The following is an 11,385-nucleotide window of genomic DNA, read 5'->3' on the forward strand; positions in this document are numbered from 1 at the left end:
TGGGAATGCTTCGCTTCAACAGCAAGGCGGTCCTCTCTCCCTTCTAAGTAAAGCTAAGTTCTGAAAACACATACTATCAAAATACAGGCTTAGAGTCACTTCCATTATTTATTCTATTGTAAATTCTTATTTATATTTCTTAATAATTTTAAATGGAAAAATTCTTTAGGTTTTCTTTTCTACTCATTATAAGGAAGTCATGTGCAAACATACTTCTAAAAAAAAGGACAGGACTCACTTAAGGTGTCCAGAGGGCACATCTGGGAGGGAAAACTCTAAGAACCACGTCCAAGGAGCTTATGACAGGAAAAGCCAGGGCAGTGATCCCTTTCGATGGGAGGGGGGGCTGTCACAGGTGCTGCAGGGAAGCGTGTCAGCAGTTCCTCTGCTTGACTGGGACAGTCCCCACTTTATAATTCATTAAGCCATGCATTTGACTCATGAGGTTTTTCTACATATGTGTTTACTTTATAATAAAAATATATTCAAGAATAGGATACTTTTAAATATTTTTTCATCTGTCATAAGAATGAAAGACAAATTAGACAGATGAAAAAAACTTGAAAAACACCTTCCCTGGCACAGCAAGGCAGACTAAGCCGTGGTTCAGAGGTGACCTCTCAGGGCCACACACCTTGGGAGCAAAAAGCTTACACCCAACTTCTCTTAGTCTAGTCCAAAGGAAGACATGGACAGGCCCTGGCTGAGACTCAGGGCCACAAGCTGCTCTCACACCAGGGGTTCATTTGAGGAAGACAGACTCACTTAAGAGGAAGTGACCCTGTGGGATGCCCTGCTGATGTACCAAAGAATACTATTGCCATTACAGGCAACGGGGCATGAACCACCCATTTAACAATCACTGGGCCTTCGGCTTAAGGCGGCCTAGAAAGGAAGGAGCTTTAAGAGAGCAGATATGTCACCCCATGCTGTGAACGTCAGTCAACCTTGGTCTCAGCCTGCCATCTATTTTAGGGCAAGCAGCATAATTGGACCCCTCCTGTGGGAATGTTCACCCAGCAGTCACTCCCTCCAGCCTGACAATGGGAAAGCTGTACATATTCAACATGTTTCAGTAAATGATGACCAGAGACTGCTGCTTTGCTTTGTATTCTTGCATTTAAAATGCAGGAATATGCAAGCTAGGTCTCGCTGCCTCCCCTTCTGCTGCCAGCTGGAGAGGGAGCTCTGCTTACTTTGAGGGCCCCTGTGATTAGATGGGGCCTACCTGAATAATCCGGGACAGCCTCACTATTTTAAGATGAGCTGATCAGTGCCCTTAATTACATCTGCCACATGATACAACGTATTCCCAAAAGTAACACATGGGGGTGAAGGTCATGGGTGCCAAATTCTCTACCCTGAAGTGTCGTCAGCAAATTCCACTGGCATCGTCTTGGATTTAGTCCGGCTCCTCTCTTGTGAGGATGTTTCCCTGGTTCTGCCCGTGTGGTGCCGTCCTGGGGTGTGTCCTGGCATTTCTGTATTGTGTTGTTCTGAGGCCATGCGTCCTGGCAGTCCTGTGGGTTCGTTTAAGCCTCAGGCTGTGGTCTCAGTGTCTGCTGACCCCCCAGGGGACCTCTCTGTCCTCCCTGTGCACTCGGGGCCAGCCTGCTCTCTAGGCAGTGGGTGGCTTACCCCCAGAATCTCTGGCCAGTCACTCAGAGACAGGCAGCCTGAGTGCATACGCAATTTCAAGGGCCACTTTCCCAAGCCCCTCCCTCTCTGCAACCTCCCCGGTGTACGGTGTACTTCCCAGTTGCCCGGGGCTCCCCTCTGCAGTGCTCCAGCCAGGAACCTGGGGTTTCAGTTGCCCTGGTCCGCTGAGCACTTCCTGTGACTACATCCCTGGCTGAGACCAGACGGTAGGAGGGAAGAGAACACAGGTCCCAGGTTTTGGTGTCTGGAGGCTCCTGCTGCCACAGGCCTGGCTGGGGCTGGGCTTGGGGCATGGTGACCTTCCTGCTCTCCTGGGCTGGTATCAGGCTGGGGTGCCACAGGACACAGGGATCCACAACGCAGTAGCACTTCAGATTCTGGCCTCTGTCCCCAGTCCGCCTGTTGTCATCTGTCAGCGTCCTGCACTGTCCAGGCTTCGCAGCCACAGGCCGTGGCAGAGACAGCGTGGCATGAGCTCACTCACTCTTCCTGGACCCAGAACTGGATGTCCACACATTTTAAAACATGTTTCCAGCAGTTGTCTTTGGGAAACGGAGGAGGGTTGATTTGTAGCTCCTTCTTCCCAGCATTCTGCATTTTTTAAATCACCCACAGCGGCGAGAGGACACTGCTTTGTAAGCCAGATGGCCTTTCTGCAGGCAACTGCCTGAGGACGCCTGCTTTAGGGACTGAGCTGGCGGGCGACCCTCAGCATCCACAGGCCCACCATCTGAGAGAAACTGCTCTCTCTCCTCTAGGAGTTATGCTTTTCTTTCTAAAACTGTTCAGGTAAGGTGCAAACACTTCAAACGCTCTGTGTGATCGATTTCTTGCTCAGATATTGAGACCTGTTCCCTCAATGTTCATCTTACTAACTATAACCAAAGCAACGGGGACCTTAAGCACAGAGACGAGAGAGTTAACACAGCCTAATAAACGGTTTGCAGAATACCTGTGCCGCTCCCTCCCCACACACCACCAGCTGCTGGAAGAGCACCCTCACCCCAAGCGCCTCTGCTGCATCATTGGCGTCAAACACGGGCCAGAAACTGCTTGGGCAACACCAGCACGACTCTCGAGCTGCCTGCCTCTGGCTCCTGGGCCCCTCTCTTGCACTGGCACCCCCCCCAGGGTCCTGGGAAAGGCCCTGAGCAAAGTGTGCCTATGGTCATAGCCTTTTGCAAAATTTACAAAAAGTACTCTAATGGTCATCTAAGGCTGCTGCCGCTCCAGTTTTACCTCTGTCCTTCTTCCCCTTTTTGTCAGGTAGCTTAGGAGGGGTCGTCAACCTTTGTGGGGTCCAGCTAAGGACACAATGAGTCAGAGACCCACTTAGTCCGGGTCTAGAGGACACACTCAGGTTGTCTGTGGCCATGCAGAGCATGCTTTGGTTACTACTGGCCGGACAGCGCAGCGCAGAGAGGGCTTCTCGGAGTACTGGCATCACCACTGCCTGCTCACCAGGGGTTTAGGACACCAAGGTGCCAGCCAGGAGTCCTGCAGCAAGGGGTATGGGTCCAGTGGCACCTGGCACCAGAAGTGTGAGGGCGGTGGGAAGGAAACAAGGTGTGAAATACAGGGAGCCAGGTGCCTGAGGGCGACCTGTCATCAGCATGTTCCCCTGGCAGTGGGGCTGTCCCATGCCTGGTCAAGGCTGCAGCTCTTGCCTATTAGAAAAATGTCAGTAACAAAGCAGCATAATTTTAACTGTGCCAATGGCTTTTTTTTGAAGAACGTTATGTTTCTAGGGTCCTCCCTTCACCAAGTCCCCCCCACAAACCCCATTACAGTCACTGTCCATTAGCGTAGTAAGATGCTGTAGAATCACTATTTGTCTTCTCTGTGTTGCACAGCCCTCCCCGTGCCCCACCCACCCAACACCATACATGCTAATCGTAATACATTCCATTCAAAAAAGTTTTTTTTAAAAAGCAATTGGCCAAACAAAAAGCAAATGATCCAATTAAAAAATGGGCAGAGGAGCTGAACAGACAGTTCTCCAAAGAAGAAATTCAGATGGCCAACAGGCACAAGAAAAGATGCTCCACATCGGTAGCCATCAGAGAAATGTAAATTAAAACCACAGTGAGATATCACCTCACACCAGTAAGGATGCCTACCATCCAAAAGACAACAAGAAATGTTGGTTCCCTCCCATCCTCCCCAGTCCCTTTCCCTTTGGTAACGGTGTGTCCATTCTTGGGTTCTGTGATTCTGCTGCTGTTTTGTTCCTTCAGTTTTTCTTTGTTCTTATACTCCACATGAGTGAAATCATTTGGTATTTGTCTTTCTCCTTCCTTGGCTTATTTCACTGGGCATAATACCCTCTTCTAGCTCCATCCATGTTGTTGCAAATGGTAGGATTTGTTTCTGTCTTATGGCTGAATAGTATTCCATTGTGTATATGTACCACATCTTCTTTATCCATTCATCTACTGATGGACACTTAGGTTGCTTCCATTTCTTGGCTATTGTAAATAGTGCTGTGATAAACATAGGGGTGCATCTGTCTTTTTCAAACTAGGCTCCTGCATTTTTAGGGTAAATTCCTAGAAGTGGAATTCCTGGGTCAAATGGTAAGTCTATTTTGAGCATTCTGAGGAACCTCCATACTGCTGTCCACAATGGTTGAACTAGCTTACATTCCCACCAGCAGTGTAAGAGGGTTCCCCTTTCTCCACAACCTCACCAACATTTCTTGTTGTCTTTTGGATGATAGGCATCCTTACTGGTGTGAGGTGATATCTCACTGTGGTTTTAATTTACATTTCTCTGATGGCTACCGATGTGGAGCATCTTTTCTTGTGCCTGTTGGCCATCTGAATTTCTTCTTTGGAGAACTGTCTGTTCAGCTCCTCTGCCCATTTTTTAATTGGATCATTTGCTTTTTGTTTGGCCAATTGCTTTTTAAAAAAAACTTTTTTGAATGGAATTGGGCAACACAGAATTTATCACAACTCCTGCTTTCATGAGACACAAACCTGTAGCTGTACTAGAAACAGCAGCAAGTATGTCTACAGGTGAAACCATGTTTTATGCATCCTGCCAATAGGACTTCTGAGCAACTATGCTAGAGGGATCACTGAAGTGTTCTATTTTCTGGCTTATGAAGGGACAATTTAAAAGCACACAGCCAAAGAAAGAGTATTACAGAGATGTGCCAGGTAATTAACACAGGTGCTATTTTTCTGGACCTAGTGACATTTGTATTTTTGGTCAGCTTTTTCAAATCTATAACTTATTTTCCTCATTCTACATAAATATTCACTTTCCAAGTTAATTTTTTATGTGAAACATTATATCTTTTTTTCTTGCAGTGGCCCATTCCCCTAGATTTTATAAGCTTCAGGCCCCATAAAATTGGCATCCACCCTCGCCCCACATGTTTGGTTGATTCCTTCAGACATTTATTGAGCACCTACTCCTTACTGAGCATGTCTGAACATGTAAGGATATGGCTTTAAGAGAGAGAAAATCCCTCCCTGTTATGGTAGAAAAAATGGGGAGATGGCCTGTGAAACAGTGGTAGGTGCCACGGAGGAGGTGAAGTGATGACAGCAAACAAGAAGTCGTTGGGTGGTGAGGGAAGGGGAGGTCTGAGGAAGGTCCTGACACAACGGCCACAGCGGTCCATGCCATGGCCACTGCCAGGCACTATGAAGAGGTGGCAGTGCCAGTGCACCCAGGTTTGGATCAAACCATTGGTGCACCTCATGGATCAAACAGATGAAGGCACTCAGCTCGGGAAGGTTAGTGACTAGCTGGTGGTGCTCAGCTCTGCAAATGACCTCTACCCGACCCTGATTCCAAGATGTGCTGTCTCCTCTCTGGTTTAAGAGACTCCACGTGCCAAGTACAAAGATCTAGAGGCAGAGGCAAGTATGTAAGTGGGCAGAACTGCCTGCCGCTGCAGAAACAGGAAGGTGGCCAGAGAGGCTTCTCATCTCAGGCGAAGGCCTCTCCAGACCTTGCAGAGGACAAGAGTGGTGTGTGCATAGGCCCGAGTCTGCTGGGCTGAAATGAATGGCTGAGTATGGCAGGGTCTAGCTGGTCTATAAGCATCATGGGGGCTGACCTAAAGGTCTGGATGTATCTCCTGTTCTGCAGCCAGGACAGATGGGATGGAGGAGGATTGTCCATTGCATTCTATATTATAGTATCTTTTTGCTTCTGAATTTTAAAATGGCTATAAACTAAAGCACCAGTTTAGTGGGAAAACAATCCCATGACTTTAAATTAAAACTACTTATGTCACTCTAACATCCCTTCTGATCTGTGTCCAAATCCATACATATTTTAATAGCAGTATAACTGCTATGTTCAAACTGTTTTGCCTTTTTGGTTAAGGCATGTTTTTGAACATATTTCTGTGGATCAAAATGGTTCAAATTGTTTGGATAGGACAGGAATGGGATTCACAGAGAAAGTTTACCAGCTGTGGAGTGTCCTGCTATAGTGACTGACACACAGGTTTTGCATAACGGAGTTTGTTTTCAAAACTGGGATTTGAAAATTAAAATCTTTATCGTATCTGCTAGTTGCTGTCCAAAAATATGAGACCAATTTACAGGATCAACCCCAGGGAAACCATTCCTCAGAAACCCACCAAACACTGGTCTTAATCAATGTAAGCTTTGTGGAACCCTCATCTTTTGGACTATTTCCAAGGTATAACTCAGAGTCAACAGACACACTACACATGTGGGCCTCAGAGAACACCACTGAAGTGACCTTGGCTTGACACCCAATGTTATGGTGTAGCTTTCCTGAATATCTGACACTACGCTGTGTGCAGGAAGCTAGAGACCCACTGGGCAAAAGAGACAAGCTGCTAAGAAAATGAAGGAGAAACCGAGCAAGCCAGGAAGAATCTGCTGCTGCAGGGCAGGGAGGAGGTGCTGATGTGGCCAGAAGCAGGAGTGTTTGGAAAGAGGGAGTGGAGCCTGCCTGCAACTGCCGCTGCAATCTTTGTCAATACAGCTCTTACCCTTCCCTGCAAGCAGGAGAGCTCTCCTGAAATCCTGCTCACTTCTTTCTCCACTGTCTGCTAATATCACGCTTCCACGTAGTAAGAGAGTGGCTGACATGCATTAGGCACTGTGTGCCAGGCATCTCACCAACGGCTCATCTACAGACGCTTAGTCCTCGCAGCCACCTTAGGAAGTAGGTAACTGTTAACCCTCTTTTATTGATAAGGGGCGGGAGGCAGAAATAAATGAACATGTCATATAAACGTCCTCTTTGGGGAAGGAGTTAGTACAGAAGGAACCTGGAAGTCTCTGAGATGTTCCCGCATATACATGAGCCAGCAAACCCCTGCAGTTCAGGAAACTGCGCGTCAGCATGTGGTTCAAAAAGCTCAGTGTGAAATACGTAAGGCCCTGCCCCAGGGCTGGGCAGACACCAGCCACTCCACTTCCCCTCCTTAAGGCAGGGCCGTGCAGCCTGGCCACCTCTCCTAGGCCGAATGAGAACTACGTAAGATAACGGGCGCGAAGAGCTTCTCAACACACCCCACACCTCTGTTCTGCAGAAACAAAAGCTTCAAAAAATGGCAGGGCCAGAAAATTAAAGTCGTATTTGGCCTACGTGCAAAGGTTACTCTACGGCCGCCACGTCTTCCCCCTCTCTCCGCAGGGAGGACACCCAGGTCCTCTGGGGCGATGCGTTCTACACACAGCGCGCGCTAACCCGGGCAGGCAGCCCTGGGTCAAACCTCTCCCCTTTCCTCTACGCCGCATACTGACGCTTTCCTGCAGCGCAGCCCGCTCTGATTTGTTTTTCACGGCCATTACCAACGAGCCCAGGGCGGGCCCTCGGGAGGTGCCTGCGCGGGGCGCGGGGCGTTTCCGGCCGCAGCCTGCCTTCAGGAGGCTCCGCGGCTTCGGGGGCGCGTCCCCGCAGACGTAAACGCACGAGCCCCTAAGGCCGGACTCCCACCTCTAACGTTCAGCGGAGGGAACGAAAGGTCAACACGAGTTTTCACAGGGCACTCTGAGCGGTCCTGCACGCGGAGCCCTCCCGGCCCAGCCACGGACCCCACGCTGGCCCCCGCCTCGGGCCTTCACGCAGACCCGCCCGGGCCGCGGCCTCCGGCGGGAGGCCCGCGAACAGCGAACCCCCTCGCTCGGACCCACAACGCCGGCAAGCCTTCCGAGCCCGGGCGCGGACTCCCCCTGCGGACCGCCGCGCAGAGGCGCCAGGCCCTCTCGCGTCCCCGCGTCCTCACCAACCTCGGGGTCCGCGTCGCCGCCCGCCGCGGCCTTCGCGTCCACGCCGGCTCCGCCTGCTCCCGGCTGCCCGCGGGCCGCGGCGCCCCGCCCCTCCGGCCCTGCCTAACCGGCCACGCAGGCCCCGCCCGCTCAGGCCCCGCCCCGACAGCCCGCCCACTCTCGGATGCCCACCCACCCCGCGGACGAGCCGCCGATTGGCTTGTGGACGCCGTTGGGGCGGGGCCTCCGCGGCAGGAGGTGAGTGCAAATCAGTAGGTTGCCGCCCCCGCCGGGCCGCGCTCTGCTTGGGACGGGGCCTCGACTCCCCGGGCCCGCTTCGTCCGGCCCAGGCCGTGGGCTTTCTTCCTAACCCACAGCCATTTCCCTCCTCCTGGGCTGCCGGGACCGCGGCCGAAGGGCACTGACGGCCACAGGAGGGTGTGCTGCAGCCGACGAGCCCGAGGACAGGGGCACCGCAGCTCTCTCCGCCTTCGCGGTCCTCCTCCTCTATAGCCTCATGACACCCACCCGGGGCCGGAAACGCGACACAGCCGGGGCCTCCCGGGCTCGACTCACAGGGGCACAAGCCCCTTCTCTTTCCAGGTGAGTGAACTCCTCTGGATCCCTCAAGACCCCACCCAAATTACTCTACGATCTTGGTCCAGGCGCGCCCCCGCGCGTCCGTCGAGGGTACAAACCAGGATTGACTCGTTTCCCTCCGAGGGGCCTTTCCGGTGTTCCGGTCCGCTGAGCCGACCTTCAGGCTTCCCTACAGCCCAGGTAGGGGGTGCTGCCGCTCCCCTCCCTGCCAGCCTGCCTCAGGGTCGCGGGCTCTGCCGCCGCTACACTGTGAGGGGGCTTCTCCTCTAAAGCGCTCCTTGCCCGCAGGCGTGAGCGGGATTACCCCTCACCCGGAGCCCCGCGGAGGGAGCGCAGGGCAGCGCGTGGGGGGGACTGGAGAGAACGGACTAAACGGTCGGCAGCTCAGGAAGCGCTGATGCCAGGAAGGGGCTCAGATCCTGGGACCCTGGGCGGTGCTGGAATGCAGGGGGCCGCAGGACGGGCAACGGCAGGAGGGCCTGCAGAGCCGCCAGCACGACGCTCTCGATCCAGCTTTTCAACATTCCCGTTTGATGGGTTGTGGGTTTTCCCTACCCCTACCTTCTTAGAAATACCTAGCATGGAAATTATTTTATATATTCATTATATTTCTATGTATTTAGAAGCTGTTTCTGAAGGAAATGAGATCTTTTCCCACTCCACTTTCTAATTAGTGAGTGGACATTACTGAACTCTTACTAGTGCTAATTTTTATCAGACGGTGTTTCACCTTAAGTAGATGATCAGATCACCAGTAATTCCTCTCCAGTCTGTGGGGCCTTTTTTGGGGCTAGCTCAGTACAAGGTGGCTGGGTCCTGATGGTACTGGTGCAAGTAATTCTTGGTTTTATGACATCCACATCTGCAGGGCTTTGAACCTTTCCTAGAAGACCTCCAGCCCTTTCATGAAGAACCAATAATGAGAACTAAGCATTTAATACCTAAACAATAGTGCTTTATTTATAAAAGGTTAGTTTCAATGGATACAAAATTGCTGTGTAGAAGTTGCCAAAATATATTTCTACAAGTAAAGAGTATCTCTTAGTAAAAAGAGCAACTGTCTATTGGCAAAAGCATTTATTTAGATTTGGGCAGCAAAACAAAAGGGGATTTAAAAGTGTGACAGTGTAGCCCCAACCCCCAAACCATTATTAGGTGGCAGTAGCCCTAAGTAGCAGTTTTACTCAAACATGCACAAGGTTTAGCGTTGACCACTTACAATCCCCAGCCCTCTTTAAACAGCTTTTAACTAGCATCATTAATAAGTGTCAAAATAACCCAAATAACTGGCATGGAGGTGCTCTAAAGTCACAGAACACTTTTTCTTGGTGAAAACTGCCTAATGTGCCTAAACCTACAGCTTTTGACCATTCACAATTATGCAACAGTGAAGTGGCCAAGATAGGAAGAACACCAGATTTTTCTGTAGCACATCTCTGTAACATAGTTTGGACCAAAACAAAGACCTCTCTCCTCATTCTCTGGTTTTCTTCACCTCCCCCTTCCTGTTCTAGCAAAATGAACACACTGAGCCAGCACCTGTCCTCCAGGTCTCCCCTTCAGATCTGTCACTTTCTGGGGGCCAATTTCCCAGAACCAGTAGAAATGCTGAGAAAAGCCTCCCCTGGGGGGTCAGTGCCCCACCAGAGTACACAGAGGCAGGTCAGGAGAAAAGGGAAGGGCTGACCAGGTGCGGTGTGTGCTGGTGGCGCCTGTCAGCCAGCCAGCGTGAAGACTTGAAATGTCTTTGTCATGGAGAAATTTGTACTACACACGCACATGGAAAGGGATCACTGCTGCTTGCCTCCCCCCTTCAGAAAATCATCCAAAAAGTAAACAGCTGAAGGAGAAAAATCTGGTCAGCAATTCAGGTCATGGGGCCAAGGCCCCAGGGCCTCTGACAAGGTCTGGGTCCTGAGGCCCACGCACCTAAGAGCTCTCATTTCCCTAGTGGGGTAGATCTATATTCGCAGTTACAGAGGATATATTAAAGTGCAGTATAAAAAATATAAAAAGGTTGACTTCTGATCAGACTGTTAATTTAAGAAGTTTTTTTTAAAATCTAGTTGAGTAAAATAGTTTGACTCTCATGGTATAGCTAAGAATCTTAGTTGCAACACGAAAACTAGAGCCTACAGAGACCGACTTTTCCAGAGCAGAACATAGTATGCAGTGGAGAACCGTACATAGTGGCTTGTGGCACATTCTCTACATAATGGCTTAAAAAATGACCTAACACAGAATCCAGGTACTTATTAAAAATTCACCTCTAAAAGCCTGTTTTTAAAAGCTATTTAAATATAACATCTCATTAGGTGATCCTATTGTTTCATTTAGTAAAAGATAAACGTGCAGATTAACTGACGGTATTGAATCAAAGCAGCAAAACTGGTTTTAGGTGTTGTGTTCAAACAGAAGGAAGTTCATCTCCCCCAGTGGGAATGTAACTGAATGGCCTTGCCCCAGGTCAGATCACCTCTCTACAACACTAGGTCCATGTCTTTGCCACTCTAGGCATATCTGTATGTTCTAGAAATAAATCAGAAATGCTCCTCAGCGATCAGTCAGGCCAGCCAAATCAAAGCAGTTCAATATTAACCACACAGACTGACCGACCCTGGATGTCAGCTCTAAATCAGTGGTTGGTTAAGGTAGAAGAAATGAAAACGGGAAGTTCACCTCACAAAATATAAAGTGTAATATAGCATGAATACAGATGTGGAGAGTACCTCATACAAAACACGTCCAAAGTTTAAAAAAAGTTAAATTCTCAGGCACAGGTACTATAAAATGTGGACACACCCCTCCAAGGGTCTCTTGAAAACACGCAGCTGTATTAGTCGCAGGGTGTGTTCTCTTCCTCTTAAGTGTTTTCTGTTAAAACAAAGTGCAACTGTGTAAATGGGAGTGGCGC

At 49.9% G+C, this 11,385-nt stretch overlaps 1 protein-coding gene and 1 long non-coding RNA gene across 3 annotated transcripts in view; one reads left to right on the plus strand and one right to left on the minus strand.

The window, feature by feature from the left end:
• FARP2 (FERM, ARH/RhoGEF and pleckstrin domain protein 2) overlaps positions 1-8,768 on the minus strand; it is a 66,070-nt gene extending 57,302 nt beyond the window's left edge. The window contains exon 1 of one of the 2 annotated variants that reach the window (XM_073217793.1): positions 8,570-8,768. The gene's annotated coding sequence lies outside the window, so the exon portion shown is untranslated. Of the gene's footprint in view, positions 1-7,892; positions 8,125-8,569 lie in introns of those variants that run through there. The other variant, XM_037009774.2, reaches the window with a different exon arrangement.
• LOC118970788 (uncharacterized) lies at positions 8,140-9,704 on the plus strand. The gene is made up of 2 exons (XR_012123352.1): positions 8,140-8,651; positions 8,760-9,704. It is a non-coding gene; the product is annotated as an uncharacterized lncRNA (long non-coding RNA).
• The last annotated feature ends 1,681 nt before the right edge of the window (positions 9,705-11,385 follow it).

Source organism: Manis javanica, chromosome 12 (genome assembly GCF_040802235.1).
Source record: "Manis javanica isolate MJ-LG chromosome 12, MJ_LKY, whole genome shotgun sequence".
Classification (NCBI taxonomy): Eukaryota; Metazoa; Chordata; class Mammalia; order Pholidota; family Manidae; genus Manis; species Manis javanica.